This window comes from Mesoplodon densirostris, chromosome 2 (genome assembly GCF_025265405.1).
Source record: "Mesoplodon densirostris isolate mMesDen1 chromosome 2, mMesDen1 primary haplotype, whole genome shotgun sequence".
Taxonomy (NCBI): Eukaryota; Metazoa; Chordata; class Mammalia; order Artiodactyla; family Ziphiidae; genus Mesoplodon; species Mesoplodon densirostris.
This window is the reverse complement of record NC_082662.1, coordinates 110,048,965-110,073,955: the sequence shown is the minus strand read 5'-3', so window position 1 is coordinate 110,073,955 and position 24,991 is coordinate 110,048,965. Positions and strand designations below refer to the sequence as shown.

The window sequence follows — 24,991 nt, the reverse complement described above, 5'->3', positions numbered from 1 at the left end:
AACACCTGCACGAGTGGTCAGAGGTGTGCGTCCAATAATGATGGTTGCAGCATATTCGTCATCGTGAAACCATGAAACCAAATAATACACAACCATGGAAGAAATGCCTTTATCAAATATAATGCAGAGGAGAATTATGATGATGAGCTCACTGATAACATCATTCCCAGAACAATAACTAACATTCACAGATGAAAAGTTTGAGACACATAAAATAGGACTTTCTTGTCCAAGTCTATAGACTTGGCAGAATAAAGACTTTATCCCACCAGACTGTGGATTCCTTCATCTCTTTCAGGAGGTCGTGAGTTAGGCAAGTATGGGGTCCAGTAGAGACGACAGACAATAGAGCTGGGAAGGCGGTGTGGCCCAAGACTGGCAGCAGTCGTGAGGTGGATAGGACCCCGAATGCAGTTCGGTAAACTTTGTGTGAGCCGATGTACAGGTAATAATCAGCATGGAGCACCTGGAAGGGTATCCAGCACCGAAAACCCTGAATGGGTTCTGCGGAAAAAAAAAGAAAAAGAAAAAGAAAGAAAGAAAGAAAGAAAAAAAACCTCTCCTATCGTCCCTGGGTGGGCTCGAACCACCAACCTTTCGGTTAACAGCCGAACGCGCTAACCGATTGCGCCACAGAGACAGCAGCACGCCTCTTTTCCGGACTCTCTTTGCAGTAGACACTTACTAATTCCCAGGATGTGCCGCCTGCCCCGCAGGAGAACGGTGCCAGTTCCAAAGCCTCGCAAAATCGGAAAGTTTAGAGCGATGAATGATGTTCTTTATCCTGTTTGAAACTGGTGCCTTAGGTGCCTTATCCGAAACTAAAAGGGCAGCAGAATGGCCTGACCCCGCCTTGCCCCTTACCCGTCTCAGATGCCAGCGCCCCCGGAGACACCCGGAGCCCGGGCCGGGACCCTCCGGGCCTGAACCGAGTGGAGTCCAAGGATAGCTGAACACCCGGTGGGCATCCATGACGGCTCTTCCGGTTTCCTCGCCGACCCCCAATGAATGAGAGTTTGCGCACCCTTCCGAGAGGCCTCCGGGGGCCGGTGTGGTGCTTTGGTTTCCTGTGTCCGTCACGCGATTTCCACAACGGCAGCGGTCGCCGTGATGGTCGCCCCTGCGTCCCCACGCCTAGAACAGGGTCTGGCACTCACCAGGACGCTCCGGGTTTCCCGGCCATTCTGTGATGCCTCAACGTCCTTTCCACGGATTTCTTTTCTTCCCGTATCAGCCAGAGTCCCCTTCTGGTCCTTGCACTCATAAACCTTGACTGATCTTGAAGTTCTCCTGGAGGAGCGCTTCGTGTTGTTTGTTGCCGCTCAACTTCTTGATCTTCCAGAAGGAAATGTCATCTTCTCCTCAGCCCGGTGCTGTGAACTTCCTCCTGGTAACGAGGGCCTCGTTCCTCCTTGAGTCAACTCTTGTCCAGTCCCTGGGACGTCTCCCAGCAACACTGGGCATCTTTCTGACTCTGGTTTTTGGCCGACAGCTCTTTTCTTTGAATGCGAATTTTTCTGTTCTGTGTATTGGATAAGGGGAGAAATGGCTTTGGGAGAAAATGAAGAAGTAAAGGGGAAATGAAATAATGCAGATTATTATTTTGAGACATAATGTGGATTTATACCTGTGACACATGTAAATATTTAGCGTGGTGGTATTTTGTGTACATAAATGCTGTATACACTGTCAGACAACTTGGATACACATGCTCTGTGACCCAGCAATGAGTGCTCTTGGGTACCTGGATATGTGTACACTTTTTTTAAGCCGTGCAATTTCTGGGTCCTGATATATTAAGAAATGGCAATGAAACGGACTTGCCCAAGCTCTGAGGAAAGAGTCTGTGACTGCCGAAGTGTCCGAGCGCTGTCTTGTGGCCTCCACAGCATGTCGTTGATTTTGAGTCACCCCAGGTGAGTATGGCCTGGCTTGTCTCAGTGTTTGGTGTAAACGTTCATCTTTACTTGCACTGTAAATCTAACAAATCTACATTGGTTGTAAGAAAAACTGAGCCCCCCTTCATCAGAAGTGTATGAAGAAGAAAAGGAGAGGTCTCCTGCCTCCCATTCCCACTCCACTGCTGACACACTTTATATATTACACGTAGGAGGTGGTGGCAGCTTTGGAGTGTCATCGGTGCTGTGTAGCCAAGGGACCCAGGAAGTCCCAAGTCCTGCCCTGACAGTCGTCTGCCCTCTCTGGGCAATGGGAAAAGTGTGAAGGCAAAGAAAAGTAACACTATTATCTGCAGAAATTTTACCTCAGGATGGGACACTCTGGCAAACTGAGGCAGAATATGCGGTTTATGATGGAGACTTTCAGGGGCTCTTCCCTGGCCCGAAGCCCAAAGTGGATTTTACCTCATTTTCTGAGGTGCAAGTGAACTGAGAGAAGTCAATCAAAGGAGAGGAGCAGAGAGAAAGCAAGACGGATGACCACCCACGCGGGTCAACCGTACTCAAGTCTTGTCGGGACCGTAGAAGAAACGCCTTGGGATTATCGCTGGGACGCGTGGAGGCTAAATAAGTACTTACCCATCTCCGGCGGCATAGAGCAAACACCCTTCGAGGAGGTTCCATGGTGTAATGGTGAGCACTCTGGACTCTGAATCCAGCGATCCGAGTTCAAATCTCGGTGGGACCTTTCTGTTTAGTTAGAAGAAAGGGATTTTTTTACTCCTCAGACGGGACGTGCTTTCCCGCTCCCGCGTCCCGGAGAGGCGCGGTCCGCGCGCTCCACGCGGACGTGGCGGCCAGGTGGGGGGACGAGCCCGCGGCGTCCCCGCTGGTCCCTGGCGACTCTGCCCGTCGCTGGCCATCGGAGGCCCCGGCCCCGCCGCCCAGGGGCGCAGCGACCGAGCCGGTGGCACCCCCTCGTCGGGCCACCCTGGGTCTCGGGGGCAAAAGGCAGAGGCTGCGCCCACTGAGTACCTGCCCCGCGAGGGGGCTTCGCACCGCACGTCTTGTAACTAACTGCGCGCTTGTCCCTGTGAGTCAAGGGTCGCGGTGCGGGGCTGTGACGTCGCCGAGCAGCCAGGGTGACAGCGTCTTAGCTTTCGGGCCGAGGGTTCCAGACCTGGATGGGAAGTACTGTATTGTATTCAGGTGCCCTATTATTCCGAATATTAATGGATCCTATCCCAGTTTATTCCCATTTTATTCAGAACTTCTCGCTCCTAAGTCTCCATTGGACACGGAAAGCTGCTGTTAGGCTAAGATTTGAACCTTCCCTCCAGGAAACCTCGTCCTTTCGTTCCAAGCTCAGCCAGAAAGGGGAGCCCCGGCCGCGGATTCCGGCGTCTGAGGAGACCCCCAAGTCCCTGACCCACGGCCGCCCGGCCCGGCTCCTCCGGGGCCGAAGGTGAGACGAGCCGGAGCTGCTCCGAGTTCGGGACCGGCGGGCGCCCCTTCGTCCTGCCGCGACTCTGCTCCACCGAGAAGACGCCCCAGGACGTGACCGGATGGAGACACTTTTGTCCTCTACTGCTCGGTAGAAACGTATGGATGAGGCTTGTGACGGACTTGAATAGCTAATTAAAATGTTCTCTTCCAGGTGCTAAGGAGCATCTCTCTGAGTTTTAGGTTTTGGAGCTTTCAGAGGTTACGAAGGACCGAACGACACAGCTGTCTTTGGAGGACGTGACGAGAAAGGTGTGAGGCCGGCGAAAAGATCCGAGGAAGGGAAAGAGCAGCAAAGAGGAGAGAATGACACAGAAGGGAGAGAGGGGCTGGAAGGGAGAGGAGCTGGGCGAGCACTGCAGCGGGGGCAGTCGCTGGGTTTGGGCGACCACAGCTCCTCGGAGCGCTCCCACCCTTTACCGACCTGCCCGAGAACCCGGTTCCACCCCAAATCGCCAAGCTGCTTGCCTGGCATTTGTTCTTGCAAAGTTTCCTCTGCCGGTTGGGTTTGGAGGGGTGAGGTGGGCTGTGTTGGTTTGCAAGCGAGTGGAAGTCCTGGCGGCTGCCTTGGAGACGACTGGCGGGTAGGGAAACACACAAACTTCACTCTTCCCTTTGCAGGCCGGTCTGCAGGGCCTGGGGCGGGAAACTGGAAAATCAGAGTCTCAATATTTAGAGATAAGGAGATAAATAGCCAAACAGTTGGTTATGTGAGTTGAAAGTGGTTATCCCTGGAAAAAAGAAATGTGGGATGGGATCAGGGGACTACTGTTTCCCATGACAAGTTTTGGGGCATATGTAACTTTGTATCACATGTATGATATTTTTAAAGTTCATTGCTTGTATTTTGAATATAAATTTTTATGTAGTCATATGTATCACTCTTTTAAAATTCTGGGTCTTGTGTCATGCGTAGAGATGTTTTCCACTGTAAAAATCATAATTTTTCTTTTTTTAAAAAAAATTGGGGCATTCTTGAAGCAAGGAATTGGACCATTTATTCCCCTTTTGATGAGCTGATCACATGAGCTAATATACTTGCAGATCCTCCCAGCCCAGGAGGTTACTGCTGGTCAGAGAGGATTGCTTTACTCTCTCTAGGAGGGTCCACAGCCACAGCCACATTTTATTTAAGTTACTGATACTGAAAAGTATCAGTAACTTAAATAAAATCCCACCCAGTCTTTATGCAGTGCTGTGCCCAAACCACGAGAGCTTACACTCAATGATTACATGTTAGTGCCGTGTGCCCAGGCATAGTCTACAAGTTTTACATGGGTTTACTCATTTAATCCTTTCAACAGGACTATATCATATCATCGTCCTCACTTCCCACGTGAGAAAACTGAGGCATGGAAAGGTTAAGTAACTTGTCTCGTCGCTCAGTCAGTGAGTGGGATTTGAAAGCAGGAATTTGAATGGAAGCCCACCTGGCTCCACAAGATATGCTCCCGATCAAAGAGGAACACAAATGGTAAAGATGCTTGAGCAGAAATTTAAGTCTGTATATTTCTTTTGAAAAAAACACCAAGGAGGAGTCACGTAACGGGCATAAAACTGTCCTAAATATCCTCATGACCCACCTGCCTCCCAATCATCCTTCTTATCCCAACAGCTGCTCCCCGCACATCTCCAACTTAAACACAGTTCCTGCCAGAACTAGGTTTTTCCTTCCCTTTATCTTTTCCTCTCACCTACCCCATACCTCTTCCATAGCTATTCTGTTCTTTCACTTCCAGGTCATTCATTTTCTTTAAACGTGTTAAATATATATAAAGAAGTAAATAAGCAGCCATCCATAGTCCCACCTCCTGGAATTAACTACTGGTAACATCTTTACGTATTTTTCTTCAAATCTATTTTTAAGTTATTCTAATTTTTGCAAAAATTATGCTTATTACGTAAAATTCAAATGATGCAGAAAATGCAAATATGTAAAATTTTGAAACATCTTAAATTCAAAAATAACTTCTGTTAAGGTAGGTAAATATTGATGGAGTCATTTTGGTATATCAATATATATATATAAGTTTGCTTTTATAAACTTGAGCTCTTATAGATTCTATTTTTATTTTAAAGTATGCAATTTAATAGTGCATAAAGTTAACGGAAGAAAAAGATACAAAAACAAAAATGAAGAAATTGTTGAAATTTCAATCAAATTGTTTACCACAAGAGAGAGACTTTTCTAAAAGAACCCTCTAAGGCTAATAATAATAATAATGATAATAATTTAATTAAGACATTAAAATTTGGAATGATTCTTCTACTTTTTAAAATCAAATTTCTTGAGTTGTAATTTGAAAATAATACAGTGCATCCATTTCAAGTTTGATGACTTTTTTTTTTTTTGCGGTACGCAGGCCTCTCACCGTTGTGGCCTCTCCCGTTGCGGAGCACAGCCTCCGGACGCGCAGGCTCAGTGGCCATGGCTCACGGGCCCAGCCGCTCCACGGCATGTGGGATCTTCCCGGACTGGGGCACGAACCCCTGTACCCTGCATCAGCAGGCGGACTCTCAAACACTGCGCCACCAAGGAAGCCCCGATGACTTTTGACAAATGAATGTACCCACGTAACCACTACCCTGTTCAAGAAGAAAGAACATTTCCAGTACTCCAAAATGTCCTCTGCCGTCAATCCCCCTACCACTTCCTGTCCCAGGTAATCAGTGATCTAGTTCCTGGCACTATGGATTAGTTTTGCCTGTTCTAGAAATTCACATAAATGGAACCACAGACTATGTACTCTTTTCATCACTCAGCATGATGTTTTCGAGAGTAATGCGTATTGTGGCCATGTATCAAGAATTTGTTTCACGTTATCAAAGAGTAGTATTCTTTTGAATGAATATATCACACTTATATCCGTTCACCTCGTGCTGGACATTTGCATTGATGAGCAAAGCTGCTATAAACAAGTCCCGTTTGTGGGCATATGTTTCATAAATTCCATATAAAAGCTTTTCTTTAATACGAATTTATTTTGTGAATGGATGTTAACATTCGCAAATACAAAATTTATTCAAATGTTACAAAAGCCTGAAGTACAAGCTTATCTTTGACTGTTTCCTATCAGGACATACTTAGTATAAGAATATAAGCCACACACTATGCTAGGTGTATTATTAGATTATCTCATTTAATCTACACAAGTTCACACAGTACTTGACATTATTTTCATATGACACTTGCAAAATCGGCCTAGCAAATTGCAGTTGGCCCAAGCTCAAACAGAAGGCACCAAGACTGGAAAGGAGGAAAGGAGGAAAGGAGGAAAGGAGGAAAGGAGGAGCCCCGGAGCCCCTCCGCCCCTCCGCCCCTCCGCCCCTCCGCCCCTCCGCCCCTCCGCCCCTCCGCCCGGTTGGGCTCCTAACCCCAGAGGAACCCAATGTCTTCGTAATAACCTTGGTATGTCTGATAGGCCTGGAAACCAGTATCCAAGAAGTTCCTAGTCACGGAATTGTACGGCTTTGTTTGGTCAGAAACTCCTCGATCAGGGATCCAGAGCATATCGTGGACAACCTCGACACTAAGGAAATCTGTTAAAAAAAAAAACTCTGAAAACCCGTTCTCTCATCAGTAGGACACTGAAAGTTAACTTTCGTCTTGGTTCAGCTATTTTATATTCGAGCAGGAGAACTCTCGCTGCTGGGGAGAAGAGCACTTTTATGTTTTACTTTTACTTCCAATGATCTACATACTCGATCTGGATCCTGTGCTCTTTAGTTTTCTTCAGACCTACCCTTAAGTATCACCCCTTCCCCATCTCCACTCCCACTGTCCCTGCCAGCACCCCCACGGGTCGCACAGGCTTCCGGAGCTGAGTGGATCTATGGGTGCCGTCCCCGAGGTAGCCACGAGGGGGCGACAGTCTTTCGCTCCTTGGTCCTACCTTCCCTGTGTGGCCCAGCACTTTCTATCTGGCAGGACTTCGTGGATCAGGAGTGACAGTCAGGGAAGAGAACACCACATCCTGAGACAACGGTTTTTTGCAAAAAGCCCACAACTGCCAACGCTGGGCCTGGGATTTTCTCCTCACGTGTAGCTCAATAGGGAAAAAAACCACTCCTCGCTGAACGAAGTAAAGTTACGCGCAACTACTGCAGTTACTTCACGGGAAGTGCTGGGAGGATAACTTCTTAACTTGCCCGGCCAGTGAAGCAGGTCTGGGGCAATCGAGAGACTGAAAGAGAACTGCTGTTTCTGGTCTATGAAAGTAAGTAGTAAGGGCAGAGCTGAAAAACAAACAGCGAAGAGATGAAAAAGAAACTGGATTGAGAAACACGGAGAGACTGCTTCAGATGGAAAAAAAGGAATAAGTACGATGATTACCTACTGAAACTTGCAGCCACAATTACAAGCAAAGCAGCTGACCACCGCAGAAGCGTAGTCCAAAGTTACAAAGCATGAAACCGGTAAGAACGACATGCATCTTAGCTGTCTGTTTTCCGGCTTCTCACCAAACAAGCCTTAAAAGACCGGTTATGCGGCACCCGGTCACCTGTTTTCGGGGCTGTAGTGAACGCCGACGTTTCGGTAAAAGCGGGAGTTCAACCATGGCGGCGATTTGCGCGGCATAAACCCGGAAAGCGTTCCGCGCACCGCGGAGCACACCTATTACGTTAGACAGCTCGAATTCTCGCCTCTCTGCGATTCGGAAGTTCACCACCTCACACACTGGGGAGGCGCGCGGGCGCCGCCATTTTTAGCACAGTAACGTTAGCAACGTTTTGCAGCTACCAAAACTGAACCCCAGAACCGCAAAACGCGTTTTGAGTTATAGAGTCAGGGGAAGTCTGAGTCATACCGCACTCTCAACACCCGTGAATTCTCGGCGCTTCTCTGCGCCCAAATCGGAGACAACGCTTTCAGCAACAAGTCACCACGCCTGCCCAACGGGAACAGCACCACAGCGCCTCTAGAAAACAGCTATAAGTTCAGAAAAACAAGCTCCTTCCATGGCGAATGACACATTTCTTCTCTTAAACCTTCAAACAGTCAGGGGAAAGCGCGAACGCAGTCCCCCACTACCACAAATTATGCAGTCGAGTTTCCCACATTTGGGGAAATCGCAGGGGTCAGCACATCCGGAGTGCAATGGATAAGCCTCGCCCTGGGAAAACCACCTTCGTGATCATGGTATCTCCCCTGCCAGGTAAGTATGAGCTCCTACTCGTCTGCCCTGACACACCCTCAGACGCCTTATACTGTACACACACGGTCACTTTCCTACCCGCAGCCCCGAGCCTTCCTGCCCCTTCCACACAGCTGATCCATGCACTTGCAACCAACAGCCCTAGATTCGCTCCCACACCACGGGAGATCATGTCGTCTTTCACCACCACATCACGAACCAGCAGACCCTGCGCTGAGATATCTACATACGACACGCCCCATCCGTCAAGCCAACGGGAATTACCGCTCCCCTCCAGCCCACGCCCCGCCCTACTCCGCGCCTCCCTCCTCCCACGCCGTCCAGCCGAGCCTACCAGAGGGCGGGCGCCCTCTGCGGGAAGTGACGTCGACCGCTCGCTCTTTTCCTCCCACCCACCCCCACCCGCCCCCACCCGCCCCCACCCGCCCCCACCCGTTGGGGCCATGCGCGCGTGGCTGGCTGCTTCACCTCTGTCCTGCCGAGCACCTGTCTGGCGGCCTGCTGAAGCCTGAGCACCTTTTTGGAACTCTAACGGCTTTCAATGCGTAGAATAGAGAACATTTAGGAGTCCAGGGGAAACCGGTTCCTTTCAAATCCGGTTGTCTTTGTGATGTACTATTGTGTGTACGTCTAGTAAAACGCATTAACCATTATGGCTGGCGGTGAACTCTATTCCATTCTTCGAAGTTCAATTTCGTTCATCGGAAATTTCATTCATTTTATTCCCCGTCTTCAGGTGTTGTTTTGACTCTGTCCTTGAACAGATTCTAACACCTATCTGCTACCCTCTGACTTTGGAGTCAAATACGTTCTTTAACGCATGTTCATTTGTTCATTAATTTAGGTCTCAGTAAAATGAGAGTCTCTCATTTTGAAATGTCACCTTTCCATAAATTATTGTTTTTCATGTGTGCAGAGAGCATGGCCTAGGGGTCATTAACTTACTGAGCTCACTGAGCAGGATGTGGCTCTCTTGCCACCATTATTTTATTGTTTTGGGGCATATCTCATGCTCTGTTGCATGGTTTTGTTGCTAAGCAGGCCTGCTTGGTTTTGTGGTTAAGTAAACCTGCTTTCTTGAGTGATCATTAACTTTCGGGGGTCTCCCATACTTTTTTCTTTACCTACAAACCCCTAGTGATTAATCCCCCCTAGGGATTAACTATTTAATTACCTACTTTGTCCCTTTACTCTGTCCCTATCACTATCATATAAGTTAGTTTCAAGTTACCAAAATTTGGAGAGACTATTTAATAGCCTTTCTTTCTTTTTTTAAAAAAAAATATTTATTTTTGGCTGCGTTGGGTCTTTGTTGTTGTATGCGGGCTTTCTATAGTTGTGGACAGCGGGGGCTACTCTTCATTGCAGTGCGTGGACTTCTGATTATGGTGGCAAGGGCTCTCGGTTTGCGGGCTTCAGTAGTTGCAGCACTGGGCTCCGTAGTTGTGGCCCATGGGCTCTGTAATTGTGGTGCGTGGGCTCCAGAGCACGAGGGCTCTGTAGTTTGTGGCACATGAGCTCTTTCACTGAGGCGCACGAGCTCAGTAGTTGTGGTGTGCAGGCTTAGTTGCCCCACGGCATGTGGGATCCCCTACCAGGCATCAAACCCACATCCCCTGCATTGGAAGGAGGATTTTCTTTACCACTGGACCACCAGGGAAGTCCCAGATCTGTATTTATTTTTGAAATCTTTTTTTCACCTTAGGTCAAGGAATAATTGTATCACAGCAACCTATGATTGATTCTATCTGACCAGGTGTTTTAAAACTTTTTGACATTTTTGACCGACTTCCCAAGTATCAAATTCTAACTAAAGTTCTTTTGACCTCCAGCTAACTTTGGGATGCTTCAAAGGGCACCTGGAACATCCCAAAGAGAGACCCTAAACATACTGGGTTCATTTGATATGTTAAATTACCTGGGAAACGTTGTCCAAACTCGCTGTTGCCTGTGTCAGCTGGAATCATCAGGCTCTCCCCAATCTTATTGCAGCCGCCAAACAGATAGGGGAAAGGGTTTGGGGTTCTTTTGCTGTCTAGTCTCTCACCTTACTCTATGTCCAAAAAGTCCCCTGTGGGAATACTCCCACCTCTAAGCCTTCAGGTCCTGACCCCTCCATGACGTTTTCCATTGCACCCAGCTCCAATTCCTGTAGGAGTTCCTTTTTGCACCTCTAGGACCCTCTTCACTCCAGGCCTTGGCAGCCCATACCTTTACAGACTACCTATTGGGCTCACCACTTCCAAGCAGCCCACATCCTAGGCTTTATAGTTGCTCAGTCTCAAGGAATACACCCCAACATAGGGAAACTTGTTATAGGACATAAGCTTTATAGACAAGAGCTCCTCCTCAAGGAGAGTCCTGGCAATGCACTGGCACTGGGTCAAACGTCCCCTATCGGGGACCCCTCGCGCAAGGGACTGGGTCGACCTGAGACGTCTGGTTAGGAATTGATGGGAGAGTAGAGGACGCTCAAAATCCCATTAGGTAAGAAGTGTATTCAGAGGACACTCTGACCTGCTTTCAACAGAAGCCTCCTGGTAAAACGTCTCTGGGACGCCAGACTTCATTTCTAGGAGCGCTCTCGGTTGCAGGTTACTTCAGCATGGGAGGGTCCTCTTCTAAGCCAGAAGAAATACCTCTGGAATGTATCCTTAAAAATTGGAAAATTTTTTAAATAGATGGGCTGAAAAGGAAAAAACTTAAACTGTACCGTAACATGGCCTGGACTTTATATAAGTTGGTGGGGGGGGGGGGAATGGAGTTAAATAGCCTGAAAATTGGTCTCTAAATTACAAAACCATCTTGCAATTGGATCTTTACTGTCGCAAGATGGGAAAATGGACTGAGATTCCATATATCCAAGCCTTCATGGTCCTTTACCAAAAGCCTGCTCTATGTGGCTCCTGTAATCAAAAGCCTGGGGAATCAGAAAGCACTCCTGACATTTTAGATGATCCCCTTCTAAGTTTCCCCAGTTCTCGGGAGTCGGGGGCGGGGGGGTGGGGTTGGCACAGGGAGCCAAGTTTCCCCTGATTCTCCGGAGGCACCTACTTCTCCAGATCCTTCTGACCAATCCCAAACTCCACCTTCCTATGTCCCTTTATACCCGCTGTTACCCCAGGAGGGAGAGACTAGTCCCTCCGGAGTAACTCACAGTGGAACTTCCTATCACCCAGGATCGGGAAAAGGATGCCCTCTTAGGGAAGTGGCAAATGGCAAAGGGACAATCAGAGTACATGTGCCCTTCTCTTTAACCGATTTAGCCCAATGCAAACAGAGAATGGGCCGATTTTCTGAACACCCTAGTAAGTTTGTTGAAGGGTTTCAGGCCCTAACTGTGGCCTTTGATTTAACTTGGAAGGATGTCCAAACAGTCCTATCAACTTTCTGTGCCCATGAGGAAAAACAGGATTTGGGCAACAACACAGGGGCACACTGACCAGCTTGCCAGGGACCAGCCAGAACATTTTGTTATGGGTGGAGACACAGTCCCAAATCAGAAGCCTTGTTGGAGTTATAATTCCCCAGGAGGGAACAGAAGCCAGGAAACACATGATACAGTGTGTATTAGAAGGAATGAGAAAGTGTATCAAAAAGCCAGTTAACTACGAAAAGGTTAAAGGAGTGACCCAAGAAGAAAAAGAAAATCCAGCCCTCTTTCAGGGATGGCTTGTGGGGGCTTTTAGAAAGTTTACTAACGCTGATCCATCCACTCCTGAGGGTCAGTCCCTGCTGGGACAACATCTTATCAGCCAGTCTGCCCCAGATATTAGGTGGAAACTCCAAAAATTACAATTAGGCCCACAAATCCCGATTCCCCAACTCCTAGGGGTGGCCTTTCGGGTATTTAATAGTCGAGATCAAGCTGAGGAAGAAGAAGAGAGAACCCGATGAGAAAACAGGCAGGCCAGGGCTCAAGCGAAACTGATGGCCATAGCTGTCAGCCATGCCTCGCAACCTCAGGACAGCCCAAGGGGGCCAAGGAAGTTTAACCATCCACCTGGAGGTACAACTAGCAAGGGGGAATGCTTCAAATGTAAGTCAACTGGCCACTGGGCCCAAAATGTCAAAAAGAACCCCCCGGTCCGTGCCCACTCTGCAAGCAAACAGGTCATTGGAAGTGGGACTGTCCCCAGTTCCGAAGCAGAAGGGGGCGCTCCTGCTCCTGAGATGGCCATGCCGGACGACTGAGGTGGCCCAGGGATTCTGGCGGCTCTCCCCATCAAGATGTCTATCTCCATTGAGGAGCCCCAGGTGGTCCTTGACGTGGCAGGTAAGACAATCAGTGTTTTTAATTGATACGGGAACCACTTACTCTGTCCTGATCTCGCACACTGCGCCTCTTTCCTCCAAAAGCTGTACCATGACGTGTTGACAGAAAGCCTTGCACTCATTTCTTCACTGGGTCTCTCACTTGCCAGTTTGAACAGCGTTTGATCTCACATGCCTTTTTAGTTGTGCCTGAGTGTCCTACCCCACTACTGGGGAGAGACCTTCTGGGCTCCCTTGGAGCCATATTACGGTTAGGAGGCCCCGAGCAGCCCCTTTTCTTGTGTCTTACTAAGACAAATCAGCTGGAAGAACAACGGCCTATTCCCAGCTATATTCCACAGGCAGTAAACCCTGCAGTTTGGGACAAGGGAATCCACGGGAAGGCTATAAACATCCAACCTGTAAAAATTAGCCTTAAGCCAGAAGTCGCTTATCCTAACAAGAGACAGTAAGTACCCCATAAAGTTGGAAGCAAAAAAAGGTTTGCAACCCCTCATATATAAATTCTTAAAACATGGCCTCTTACTGCCCTGTCAGTCTCCATGCAATACCCCTATTCTGCCAATTATTAAGCCAAACGGGGAATATCGAATGGTATAAGACCTTAGAGCAGTAAATGATGCAATGATCCTTCTACAACCCTTTGTGGCCAATCCTTATAATATATTATTAGTCCAGGTTCCTAGAGATGTCAAGTTGTTTACTGTGCTTGACCTCAGGATGCCTTCATTTGTATCCCAGCTCATCCCTCATCTCACTATCTTTTTGCCTTCAAGTGGACTAACCCCCACTCAGGCCAAATGCAAAAATATACCTGCACAGTATTGCCTCAGGGGTTTTGGGACAGCCCACACTTGTTCACCCAGGCCCTAGGAAAAGAACTAAGGGAAAAAAGAAGGGGCCATTCTACAGTATGTAGATGACATATTAATATGTAGTCCCACCATGGAAGCCTCAGATCAGAATACTAATGAAGTCCTTAATTTCCTTGGGTCCCGGGGCTACAAGATCTCCCAGAAAAAAGCACGAATCTCAAAGCAACAAATTAAATATCTGGGATATATTATAAACCCTGGAAGTAGACAGTTATCTCCACATAGAAAACAAGCTATATTAGGCTTAAGTGCCCCCAAGACATAAAAACATCTGCATACTTTCTTAGGCATGGCAGGATTTTGCAGAATTTGGATTCCAGGATTCAGACTAATGGCTAAGCCTCTATATGAAGTCACTAAAGGCCCAGGTACAGAACCATTTCTTTGGACTGGGGAAAAAGAAAAGGCTTTTAATAACATCAAAGAGGCCCTCACCAGAGGTCCTGCTCTGGGTCTCCCCAATTTAAAAAATCCATTTATCTTGTACATAGCTGAAAAACAGGGGACAGCTATGGGTGTCCTTGTGCAAAAGTTAGGAGAAGTTCCTCAGCCAACAGGCTGCTTTCCAAACAACTAGATTCCGTGGCCCAAGGTTTGTCTGGCTGCCTCCAGGCACTAGCTGCCACCGCTTTATTAGTGGAAGAAGCTAACAAGCTTACCTTTGCACAGCCACTGGAAGTCCAGACCCCTCATCAAGTACAAGGGATTCTGGAGATTAAAGGCCACCACTGGCTAACTGGAGGCTGCCTTTCTAAGTATCAGGCTTTACTCCTTGACTCCCCAGAGCTAACCCTCAAAACTTGCCACACTCTCAATCTGGCTACACTGGTGCCCGCTGAAAGCCCAGAACTAACACATTCCTGCCTTGAAACCATTGACCAGGTTTATGCCTGTAGGACTGATCTAACGGACCAGGCCGTAGACAACCCTGAGGAAGAATGGTTTACTGATGGCAGTAGTTTTGTTAAAGGTGGAGTCAGTAGGACAGGGTATGCCACCTAACACGTCAGTCCAGAGTGCTGAGCTAATAGTCCGAACTTGAGCCTTAACCTTAGGGGAAGGAAAAATTATAAATACATTCACAGACTCAAAATATGCCTTCCTTGCTTTACATGCCCATGCAGCTATCTGGAAAGAAAGAGGACTTTTAAATGGAAAAAATTCCCCTGTAAAATATGGGGCTGAGATTTTTCATCTCATAGCAACAGTTCAAAACCCAAAACAAGTCTAGGTTCCCTGTCCAAGATGGTATTTGACAACCAATTGACCCTTGATTATCTATTGGCAGAACAAGGAGAGGTATGTGCAATTGCCAATACTTCTTGTTGCACATATGTCCACACCCCTTTCCAGGTAGAAACAAACATTGAGAAAATTCGACAACAGTTTCAGCAGGCAATTAACCTCTATTCCTCGCTATTCAAGATGGGTGGGGAGGGACTTCCCTGGTGACGCAGTGGTTAAGAATCCACCTTCCAATGCAGAGGACATGGGTTCGAGCCATGGTCTGGGAAGATCCCACATGCTGCAGAGCAACTAAGCCCGTGTGCCACAACTACTGAACTGCGCTCTAGAGCCTGTGAGCCACAACTACTGAGCCCGCGCACCACAACTACTGAAGCCTGTGTGCCTAGAGCCCGTGCTCCACAACAAGAGAAGCCACCCCAATAAGCCCACCCACCGCAGCGAGGAATAGCCCCTGCTCACCACAACTAGAGAAAGCCCGCGTGCAGCAACGAAGACCCAACGCTGCCAAAAAAAAAAAAATGGGTGGGGAAATTGAAAACTGGTTTTCTCATTTGTTCTCTTGGATCTCACAAGGTATAAACAACTTTCTGGCAGGAAGTTTTTATTTTCTCATAACCCTTTTCTTTTCAGTCATACTGATTTATGCTATATTTCATCTAGTACTCTGTTGTCTTCCCTACTGTTGTAAACCTGTGACTAAGACTTTTTGGTCCAAGAAGGAGACCTGGGACCAACAGGTCCAGACCTTCCATTCCAAAAATAAAGAAACATGTTAAACTTTAACCCGAGATTAACAAAAATATACATCCAAGCAGAATGGCTTCTTGGCAGGGGCAACATTGCCTTCCCTGTCTTGTCAACAGTTAAGGAAGCCCAGAGTTAACCTGGTTCCTTCCCCTTCTAGGACCTTTAACGGCTATTGTTGTTCATCTCCTTTTTAGCCCTTGTTTGTTTAACCTTTTCGTTAAGTTTGTGTCTTCTAGTCTCCAACAGTTTGAAGTACGGCTCATGATAGCTCAAGGAATTCAACCCATTCCAGCGGTCCCTACAGGTCCTTGGAACAGTCAGCAAGGGACTTCTAAACCTCTAGGGTAGGCTAGGGTCTGTGGCCCCTGTCCAGCAGGAAGAAGTTTCAGAAGAAGAGACCTTTGGCCCCTTACCCTTTAAGGGAGTACAGTCTCTCGGGGGGAATGAGACAGGCTGTGACCTGGGACACTTTGCTGCAGTGCTGCATTGCTTGCACCTGGACAAACCTCTCCTCCAGCAACAAAATACAAAGAAACTATATGGGATTAAAATTAACTGTGTGCACGCACAGTTGGGGCAAATTATGGACGAAAAGCCCAAAAAACCCAACGACCACTTCTGAAGAGCCGGGGGCAAAAACAGGGTGTCGGGAGCAAAAGCAGGTACTGAGCATGCCCCTTGCACTCAACACCACGATAGGGGTGGGCAAAACACGTAAGCCACCCCTCTGGCCTGACCCCTGGACACACCCCTACCCTCACCCTGTCTAAGGAACCAGCTTGCCCCTCCCTCGGGGAGCGAACAAGGGAAACTGTTACCTGTTCTCGCTCCCCCCTGCTGCAGCAAGTACCCCAATAAAGCCTTGCCTGAATTTCCAGTCTGGCCTCTAGTCAATTTCTATTGACTGGGGAAGGTCAAGAACCCTGGTCGGTAACACAGTGGTTAGCACTCCGGGCTTTCACTGCCAAGGGCGCGGTTTCGATCCCTGGTCTGGAAACTAAGATCCCGCAAGCCACTTAGTGCAGCCAAAAATAAAAACAAACAAATAAATAAATAAAATAAATTAAAATAATTTTTTAATGGCCAAAGCACTGACCCTCCTTTCTGAGTCCCTGAAAGCAGAAAATAAATCTCTCATATAGAAGGTGCACTCGGGACTTCCCTGGTGGCACAGTGGTTGGGAATCCACCTGCAGGGGACACAGGTTTAAGCCCTGGTCCCGGAAGAGCCCACATGCTGTGGAGCAACTGAGCCCATGCTCCACAACTACCGAAACCCATGCACCCTAGGGCCTGCGGGCCGCAACTACTGAGCCCGGGTGCTGCAACTACTGAAGCCCGCGAGCCTAGACCCTGTGATCCGTAACAACAGAAGCCACCAAAATAAGAACCCTGTGCACCACAACGAAGAGTAGCCCCCGCTCACCGCAACAAAGACCCAACGTAGCCAAAAATAAATAAAATTAATTTAAAAAAAAGATTCTTAAAAGGTGCACTCCCTGCATCTGGTGGTAGAAGGACAGACACCCTTATTATCAGAGATAGGGAATTCAAGCTGAGAAGCTTATATAAACAAACCATGCTACTTCTTTAATTTACTATCCCAAGCCCAAACTCCACTTAGATTGTTTACTAGTTGAGCGCCCAAAACCTAAGTTCTTTTGTCCTGTCAATTACTCACAAACTTATAGTTTCTCTGTCTAAAAAATACAAAAGCTACCTGCTTTGGCAACTTCTTAGGTTCCATTTCCATGAAATTGATCTCATGTGGCCTTCGCTGGCAGCGGCTTCAAGCAGGATCTCATTTCTCGGACCAGAGATTGAAGCCAGGCTTTGACAGTGAGAGCACTGAATCCTAAGCACTAGACCACGAGGGCCAGTGGCTAGTGACAAGGCTCTAGCTTGTCTGCTTTGTAGAAATGAATTTCAACAAAGAGACAGAAAGTACAGAAACAAGTGAAGTGTTTTATTAGGAGGAAAAAAAAAGAGTACATGTGAATAGACACACAGGAGCAGGATCAGAAAGAGAGAAGCACCTTTGCTGTAGTTGAAATCACTTATATGGGGCATTTCTTCCAGGTTTCCTCTGGGCAGTCATCCTGCTTAGCTTGGCTCTGAGTCCGTATTTGGTATAACTCGGGGTCCTCCCCTGTGTGCGTGCACATCCCTTAGCCAAGATGGATTCTAGCGCAGAGGCCTGCGGGAATGTTGACACCACCTATTATGGGGTGGCCCCCCCTCCCTTTTTGCCCCCCCGAGGAGCCGTTCTGCACATGTGTAGTCAGAAAGGTCTCCTTGACCTCAAGAATGAGAAATATGTGTGTCTTTATCTTTTACCTGGGCAGGACTCAGCTCCGCTCTGCCCCTGCCTTTGTCTGTATTTTGGAGCATCTGTCCACAGCGGACAGACTCCTGCTGCTCAGCTGCTGATGCAAGTGTGTGTGCCCGACGCACAGTGAGGCCAAAGAAACTGAAACATCGGAGTTTGGAGCAGAGAAAGGTTTATTGCAAGGCCATGCAAGGAGATGAGGTGGCTCATGCCCTAAAAAGCCCTGAGCTCCCCAAAGGGTTTCAGCAAAGCAATTTTTTTTTTTTTTTTTTTTTTTGCGGTACGCGGGCCTCTCACTGTTGTAGCCTCTCCCGTTGCGGAGCACAGGCTCCGGACGTGCAGGCTCAGCGGCCATGGCTCACAGGCCCAGCCGCTCCACGACATATAGGATCTTCCCGGCCCGGGGCACGAACCGTATCCCCTGCCTCAGGCGGACTCTCAACCACTGCGCCACCAGGGAAGCCCCGGCAAAGCAGTTTTAAAAGCCAGGTGAAGGAGGGGGTGTTGCAGGTTGTGTGATAAGCTTGTGCACAGTTCTCTGATTGGCTGATGGTGAGGTAACAGGGCGGTGTCACAGGAGTTCACATTATCAGTCCTTAGGCTCCAGGAGGCCTGGGGCTATGTGCTCATGGTCGTCAAGTAGTTAACATCTTCCATTTGTTGGAGAGGTGGGGTTTTTCACATATGCAAAACAACTCAGGAAATGTGCATCAAACACTATTATTTAGGTACTTCAGAGAGGAGCTAAAAGCAGAGAATGTGGGGAAAGGCCCATCCCCGCCCCCCCCACCCCCCACCCCCCCCCCGCTACCAAAGGCCCCATGGGGTCCTGCTTGGTTACACAGCCAGGGGACCATCTATCCCCTGCCTCAAGATCTCCCAGCACATGAATTAAAATTTGTTTCTTTTTCTCCTGTTAATCTGCCTTGTGTCAATTTTATTATTAATCTGGCCTAAAGAACTCAAGAGGGATAAAAGGGGAAAATCCCCCTCTTTAACCCTCCTCCCAGTACTATCTTATCCTGAGAACCCCACCCTCGTGGTCTATCTCCAATACTGTCACATTGAGGGTTAGGGCCTCAATATATGAATTTAGGGGGATACAGTTCAGTCCATAGCAATAGGAAGAGAAAAGAGTAGTTACGAGACCCAGTGTAATGTTGGGGAGGATCACTGCACAGGACTGTGGTCTTTGTAGTGACTCCAAACTGAGGCTTGGCAGGGAAGTTGATGGAGACTTTAGAAGTACACTGACTTCTGTCAACTGAAAAAAAAAAAAAAAGAAAAGAAAAGAAAAGCACAACCTAAAAGTTGAGAGTTATGTTTTATTTAGCGGACGTTCTGAGGACTCCAAGCCTCTGAGGCAGCCTCTCAGATAGCCCTGAGGGACTGCTCCAAAGAGTTGAGGGAGGAGCAGGATATATAGGAGTTTTGCAACAATAACCAGGTTGTGGGAACATCAAAAGGTTACTATCAATTAAAGAAAACTAGACATCTCAAGTTAATTAATTTAGTACTTTTCTACGTATGGGAAGATGCAAGTCTGGGCTCACTGAAATCAGTCCTTTGCTATGCACCACAGCTACCTGGGTCCAGTATCCGGTTCTTTCCCATCCTGAGCACCCTCAGGGTGCACCGTTGGGGGTGGCTGCATTGGCTGACGGCTTGGCAGCAGGCAGCTGGTCTGTCTCCCTCCTGAGTTCCCTCAGGACTCACTGTCGGAGGGGTAGTGGCTGAGGCTTGATGGCCCAGCATTGTTTGCTGATCAGGCAGGCAACCTTTTTCTTTCACATCTCTCTCTTCTCCTTTCTGATCTCCTTCCTTTGGCTGTACCCACCTGGATCCCGAGGGCAGGAAAGAGCAGGAAATGCTGGTTGTGGGGGTCAGCCTCAGGCACACAGATCAGGGGAGAAAGGTATAGAGGGAATGTGGAAGGGCAGAGAATTTTCAGCACAAATGTAATGTGAAAGAGAAAACTTCCAAAAATGTGCAACTCATAACGCACGGAACATATGCAAGGAGAAGGGTTAAAAAATAATTTTCAGAGAAAGGTAAAATCATGACTCGCGTAGTTGTAACAAATGAACATGCGTTAAAGAACGTATTTGACTCCAAAGTCAGAGGGTAGCAGATAGGTGTTAGAATCTGTTCAAGGACAGAGTCAAAACAACACCTGAAGACGGGGAATAAAATGAATGAAATTTCCGATGAACGAAATTGAACTTCGAAGAATGGAATAGAGTTCACCGCCAGCCATAATGGTTAATGCGTTTTACTAGACGTACACACAATAGTACATCACAAAGACAACCGGATTTGAAAGGAACCGGTTTCCCCTGGACTCCTAAATGTTCTCTATTCTACGCATTGAAAGCCGTTAGAGTTCCAAAAAGGTGCTCAGGCTTCAGCAGGCCGCCAGACAGGTGCTCGGCAGGACAGAGGTGAAGCAGCCAGCCACGCGCGCATGGCCCCAACGGGTGGGGGCGGGTGGGGGCGGGTGGGGGCGGGTGGGGGCGGGTGGGGGCGGGTGGGAGGAAAAGAGCGAGCGGTCGACGTCACTTCCCGCAGAGGGCGCCCGCCCTCTGGTAGGCTCGGCTGGACGGCGTGGGAGGAGGGAGGCGCGGAGTAGGGCGGGGCGTGGGCTGGAGGGGAGCGGTAATTCCCGTTGGCTTGACGGATGGGGCGTGTCGTATGTAGATATCTCAGCGCAGGGTCTGCTGGTTCGTGATGTGGTGGTGAAAGACGACATGATCTCCCGTGGTGTGGGAGCGAATCTAGGGCTGTTGGTTGCAAGTGCATGGATCAGCTGTGTGGAAGGGGCAGGAAGGCTCGGGGCTGCGGGTAGGAAAGTGACCGTGTGTGTACAGTATAAGGCGTCTGAGGGTGTGTCAGGGCAGACGAGTAGGAGCTCATACTTACCTGGCAGGGGAGATACCATGATCACGAAGGTGGTTTTCCCAGGGCGAGGCTTATCCATTGCACTCCGGATGTGCTGACCCCTGCGATTTCCCCAAATGTGGGAAACTCGACTGCATAATTTGTGGTAGTGGGGGACTGCGTTCGCGCTTTCCCCTGACTGTTTGAAGGTTTAAGAGAAGAAATGTGTCATTCGCCATGGAAGGAGCTTGTTTTTCTGAACTTATAGCTGTTTTCTAGAGGCGCTGTGGTGCTGTTCCCGTTGGGCAGGCGTGGTGACTTGTTGCTGAAAGCGTTGTCTCCGATTTGGGCGCAGAGAAGCGCCGAGAATTCACGGGTGTTGAGAGTGCGGTATGACTCAGACTTCCCCTGACTCTATAACTCAAAACGCGTTTTGCGGTTCTGGGGTTCAGTTTTGGTAGCTGCAAAACGTTGCTAACGTTACTGTGCTAAAAATGGCGGCGCCCGCGCGCCTCCCCAGTGTGTGAGGTGGTGAACTTCCGAATCGCAGAGAGGCGAGAATTCGAGCTGTCTAACGTAATAGGTGTGCTCCGCGGTGCGCGGAACGCTTTCCGGGTTTATGCCGCGCAAATCGCCGCCATGGTTGAACTCCCGCTTTTACCGAAACGTCGGCGTTCACTACAGCCCCGAAAACAGGTGACCGGGTGCCGCATAACCGGTCTTTTAAGGCTTGTTTGGTGAGAAGCCGGAAAACAGACAGCTAAGATGCATGTCGTTCTTACCGGTTTCATGCTTTGTAACTTTGGACTACGCTTCTGCGGTGGTCAGCTGCTTTGCTTGTAATTGTGGCTGCAAGTTTCAGTAGGTAATCATCGTACTTATTCCTTTTTTTCCATCTGAAGCAGTCTCTCCGTGTTTCTCAATCCAGTTTCTTTTTCATCTCTTCGCTGTTTGTTTTTCAGCTCTGCCCTTACTACTTACTTTCATAGACCAGAAACAGCAGTTCTCTTTCAGTCTCTCGATTGCCCCAGACCTGCTTCACTGGCCGGGCAAGTTAAGAAGTTATCCTCCCAGCACTTCCCGTGAAGTAACTGCAGTAGTTGCGCGTAACTTTACTTCGTTCAGCGAGGAGTGGTTTTTTTCCCTATTGAGCTACACGTGAGGAGAAAATCCCAGGCCCAGCGTTGGCAGTTGTGGGCTTTTTGCAAAAAACCGTTGTCTCAGGATGTGGTGTTCTCTTCCCTGACTGTCACTCCTGATCCACGAAGTCCTGCCAGATAGAAAGTGCTGGGCCACACAGGGAAGGTAGGACCAAGGAGCGAAAGACTGTCGCCCCCTCGTGGCTACCTCGGGGACGGCACCCATAGATCCACTCAGCTCCGGAAGCCTGTGCGACCCGTGGGGGTGCTGGCAGGGACAGTGGGAGTGGAGATGGGGAAGGGGTGATACTTAAGGGTAGGTCTGAAGAAAACTAAAGAGCACAGGATCCAGATCGAGTATGTAGATCATTGGAAGTAAAAGTAAAACATAAAAGTGCTCTTCTCCCCAGCAGCGAGAGTTCTCCTGCTCGAATATAAAATAGCTGAACCAAGACGAAAGTTAACTTTCAGTGTCCTACTGATGAGAGAACGGGTTTTCAGAGTTTTTTTTTTTTAACAGATTTCCTTAGTGTCGAGGTTGTCCACGATATGCTCTGGATCCCTGATCGAGGAGTTTCTGACCAAACAAAGCCGTACAATTCCGTGACTAGGAACTTCTTGGATACTGGTTTCCAGGCCTATCAGACATACCAAGGTTATTACGAAGACATTGGGTTCCTCTGGGGTTAGGAGCCCAACCGGGCGGAGGGGCGGAGGGGCGGAGGGGCGGAGGGGCGGAGGGGCGGAGGGGCTCCTCCTTTCCTCCTTTCCTCCTTTCCTCCTTTCCTCCTTTCCAGTCTTGGTGCCTTCTGTTTGAGCTTGGGCCAACTGCAATTTGCTAGGCCGATTTTGCAAGTGTCATATGAAAATAATGTCAAGTACTGTGTGAACTTGTGTAGATTAAATGAGATAATCTAATAATACACCTAGCATAGTGTGTGGCTTATATTCTTATACTAAGTATGTCCTGATAGGAAACAGTCAAAGATAAGCTTGTACTTCAGGCTTTTGTAACATTTGAATAAATTTTGTATTTGCGAATGTTAACATCCATTCACAAAATAAATTCGTATTAAAGAAAAGCTTTTATATGGAATTTATGAAACATATGCCCACAAACGGGACTTGTTTATAGCAGCTTTGCTCATCAATGCAAATGTCCAGCACGAGGTGAACGGATATAAGTGTGATATATTCATTCAAAAGAATACTACTCTTTGATAACGTGAAACAAATTCTTGATACATGGCCACAATACGCATTACTCTCGAAAACATCATGCTGAGTGATGAAAAGAGTACATAGTCTGTGGTTCCATTTATGTGAATTTCTAGAACAGGCAAAACTAATCCATAGTGCCAGGAACTAGATCACTGATTACCTGGGACAGGAAGTGGTAGGGGGATTGACGGCAGAGGACATTTTGGAGTACTGGAAATGTTCTTTCTTCTTGAACAGGGTAGTGGTTACGTGGGTACATTCATTTGTCAAAAGTCATCGGGGCTTCCTTGGTGGCGCAGTGTTTGAGAGTCCGCCTGCTGATGCAGGGTACAGGGGTTCGTGCCCCAGTCCGGGAAGATCCCACATGCCGTGGAGCGGCTGGGCCCGTGAGCCATGGCCACTGAGCCTGCGCGTCCGGAGGCTGTGCTCCGCAACGGGAGAGGCCACAACGGTGAGAGGCCTGCGTACCGCAAAAAAAAAAAAAGTCATCAAACTTGAAATGGATGCACTGTATTATTTTCAAATTACAACTCAAGAAATTTGATTTTAAAAAGTAGAAGAATCATTCCAAATTTTAATGTCTTAATTAAATTATTATCATTATTATTATTATTAGCCTTAGAGGGTTCTTTTAGAAAAGTCTCTCTCTTGTGGTAAACAATTTGATTGAAATTTCAACAATTTCTTCATTTTTGTTTTTGTATCTTTTTCTTCCGTTAACTTTATGCACTATTAAATTGCATACTTTAAAATAAAAATAGAATCTATAAGAGCTCAAGTTTATAAAAGCAAACTTATATATATATATTGATATACCAAAATGACTCCATCAATATTTACCTACCTTAACAGAAGTTATTTTTGAATTTAAGATGTTTCAAAATTTTACATATTTGCATTTTCTGCATCATTTGAATTTTACGTAATAAGCATAATTTTTGCAAAAATTAGAATAACTTAAAAATAGATTTGAAGAAAAATACGTAAAGATGTTACCAGTAGTTAATTCCAGGAGGTGGGACTATGGATGGCTGCTTATTTACTTCTTTATATATATTTAACACGTTTAAAGAAAATGAATGACCTGGAAGTGAAAGAACAGAATAGCTATGGAAGAGGTATGGGGTAGGTGAGAGGAAAAGATAAAGGGAAGGAAAAACCTAGTTCTGGCAGGAACTGTGTTTAAGTTGGAGATGTGCGGGGAGCAGCTGTTGGGATAAGAAGGATGATTGGGAGGCAGGTGGGTCATGAGGATATTTAGGACAGTTTTATGCCCGTTACGTGACTCCTCCTTGGTGTTTTTTTCAAAAGAAATATACAGACTTAAATTTCTGCTCAAGCATCTTTACCATTTGTGTTCCTCTTTGATCGGGAGCATATCTTGTGGAGCCAGGTGGGCTTCCATTCAAATTCCTGCTTTCAAATCCCACTCACTGACTGAGCGACGAGACAAGTTACTTAACCTTTCCATGCCTCAGTTTTCTCACGTGGGAAGTGAGGACGATGATATGATATAGTCCTGTTGAAAGGATTAAATGAGTAAACCCATGTAAAACTTGTAGACTATGCCTGGGCACACGGCACTAACATGTAATCATTGAGTGTAAGCTCTCGTGGTTTGGGCACAGCACTGCATAAAGACTGGGTGGGATTTTATTTAAGTTACTGATACTTTTCAGTATCAGTAACTTAAATAAAATGTGGCTGTGGCTGTGGACCCTCCT

At 47.6% G+C, this 24,991-nt stretch overlaps 4 non-coding genes across 4 annotated transcripts; 2 read left to right on the top strand and 2 right to left on the bottom strand.

The window, feature by feature from the left end:
- Window positions 1-566: 566 nt before the first annotated feature.
- Window positions 567-640, bottom strand: TRNAN-GUU (transfer RNA asparagine (anticodon GUU)). Its single transcript has one exon. It is a non-coding gene; the product is annotated as a tRNA-Asn (tRNA).
- A 1,934-nt stretch (window positions 641-2,574) lies between these two features.
- On the top strand, window positions 2,575-2,646 carry TRNAQ-CUG (transfer RNA glutamine (anticodon CUG)). The gene has a single exon. It is a non-coding gene; the product is annotated as a tRNA-Gln (tRNA).
- Window positions 2,647-8,401: 5,755 nt separating this feature from the next.
- Window positions 8,402-8,565, bottom strand: LOC132484720 (U1 spliceosomal RNA). The gene has a single exon (XR_009531279.1). It is a non-coding gene; the product is annotated as a U1 spliceosomal RNA (small nuclear RNA).
- Window positions 8,566-20,941: 12,376 nt separating this feature from the next.
- LOC132484709 (U1 spliceosomal RNA) lies at window positions 20,942-21,105 on the top strand. Its single transcript, XR_009531269.1, has one exon. It is a non-coding gene; the product is annotated as a U1 spliceosomal RNA (small nuclear RNA).
- Window positions 21,106-24,991: the final 3,886 nt, after the last annotated feature.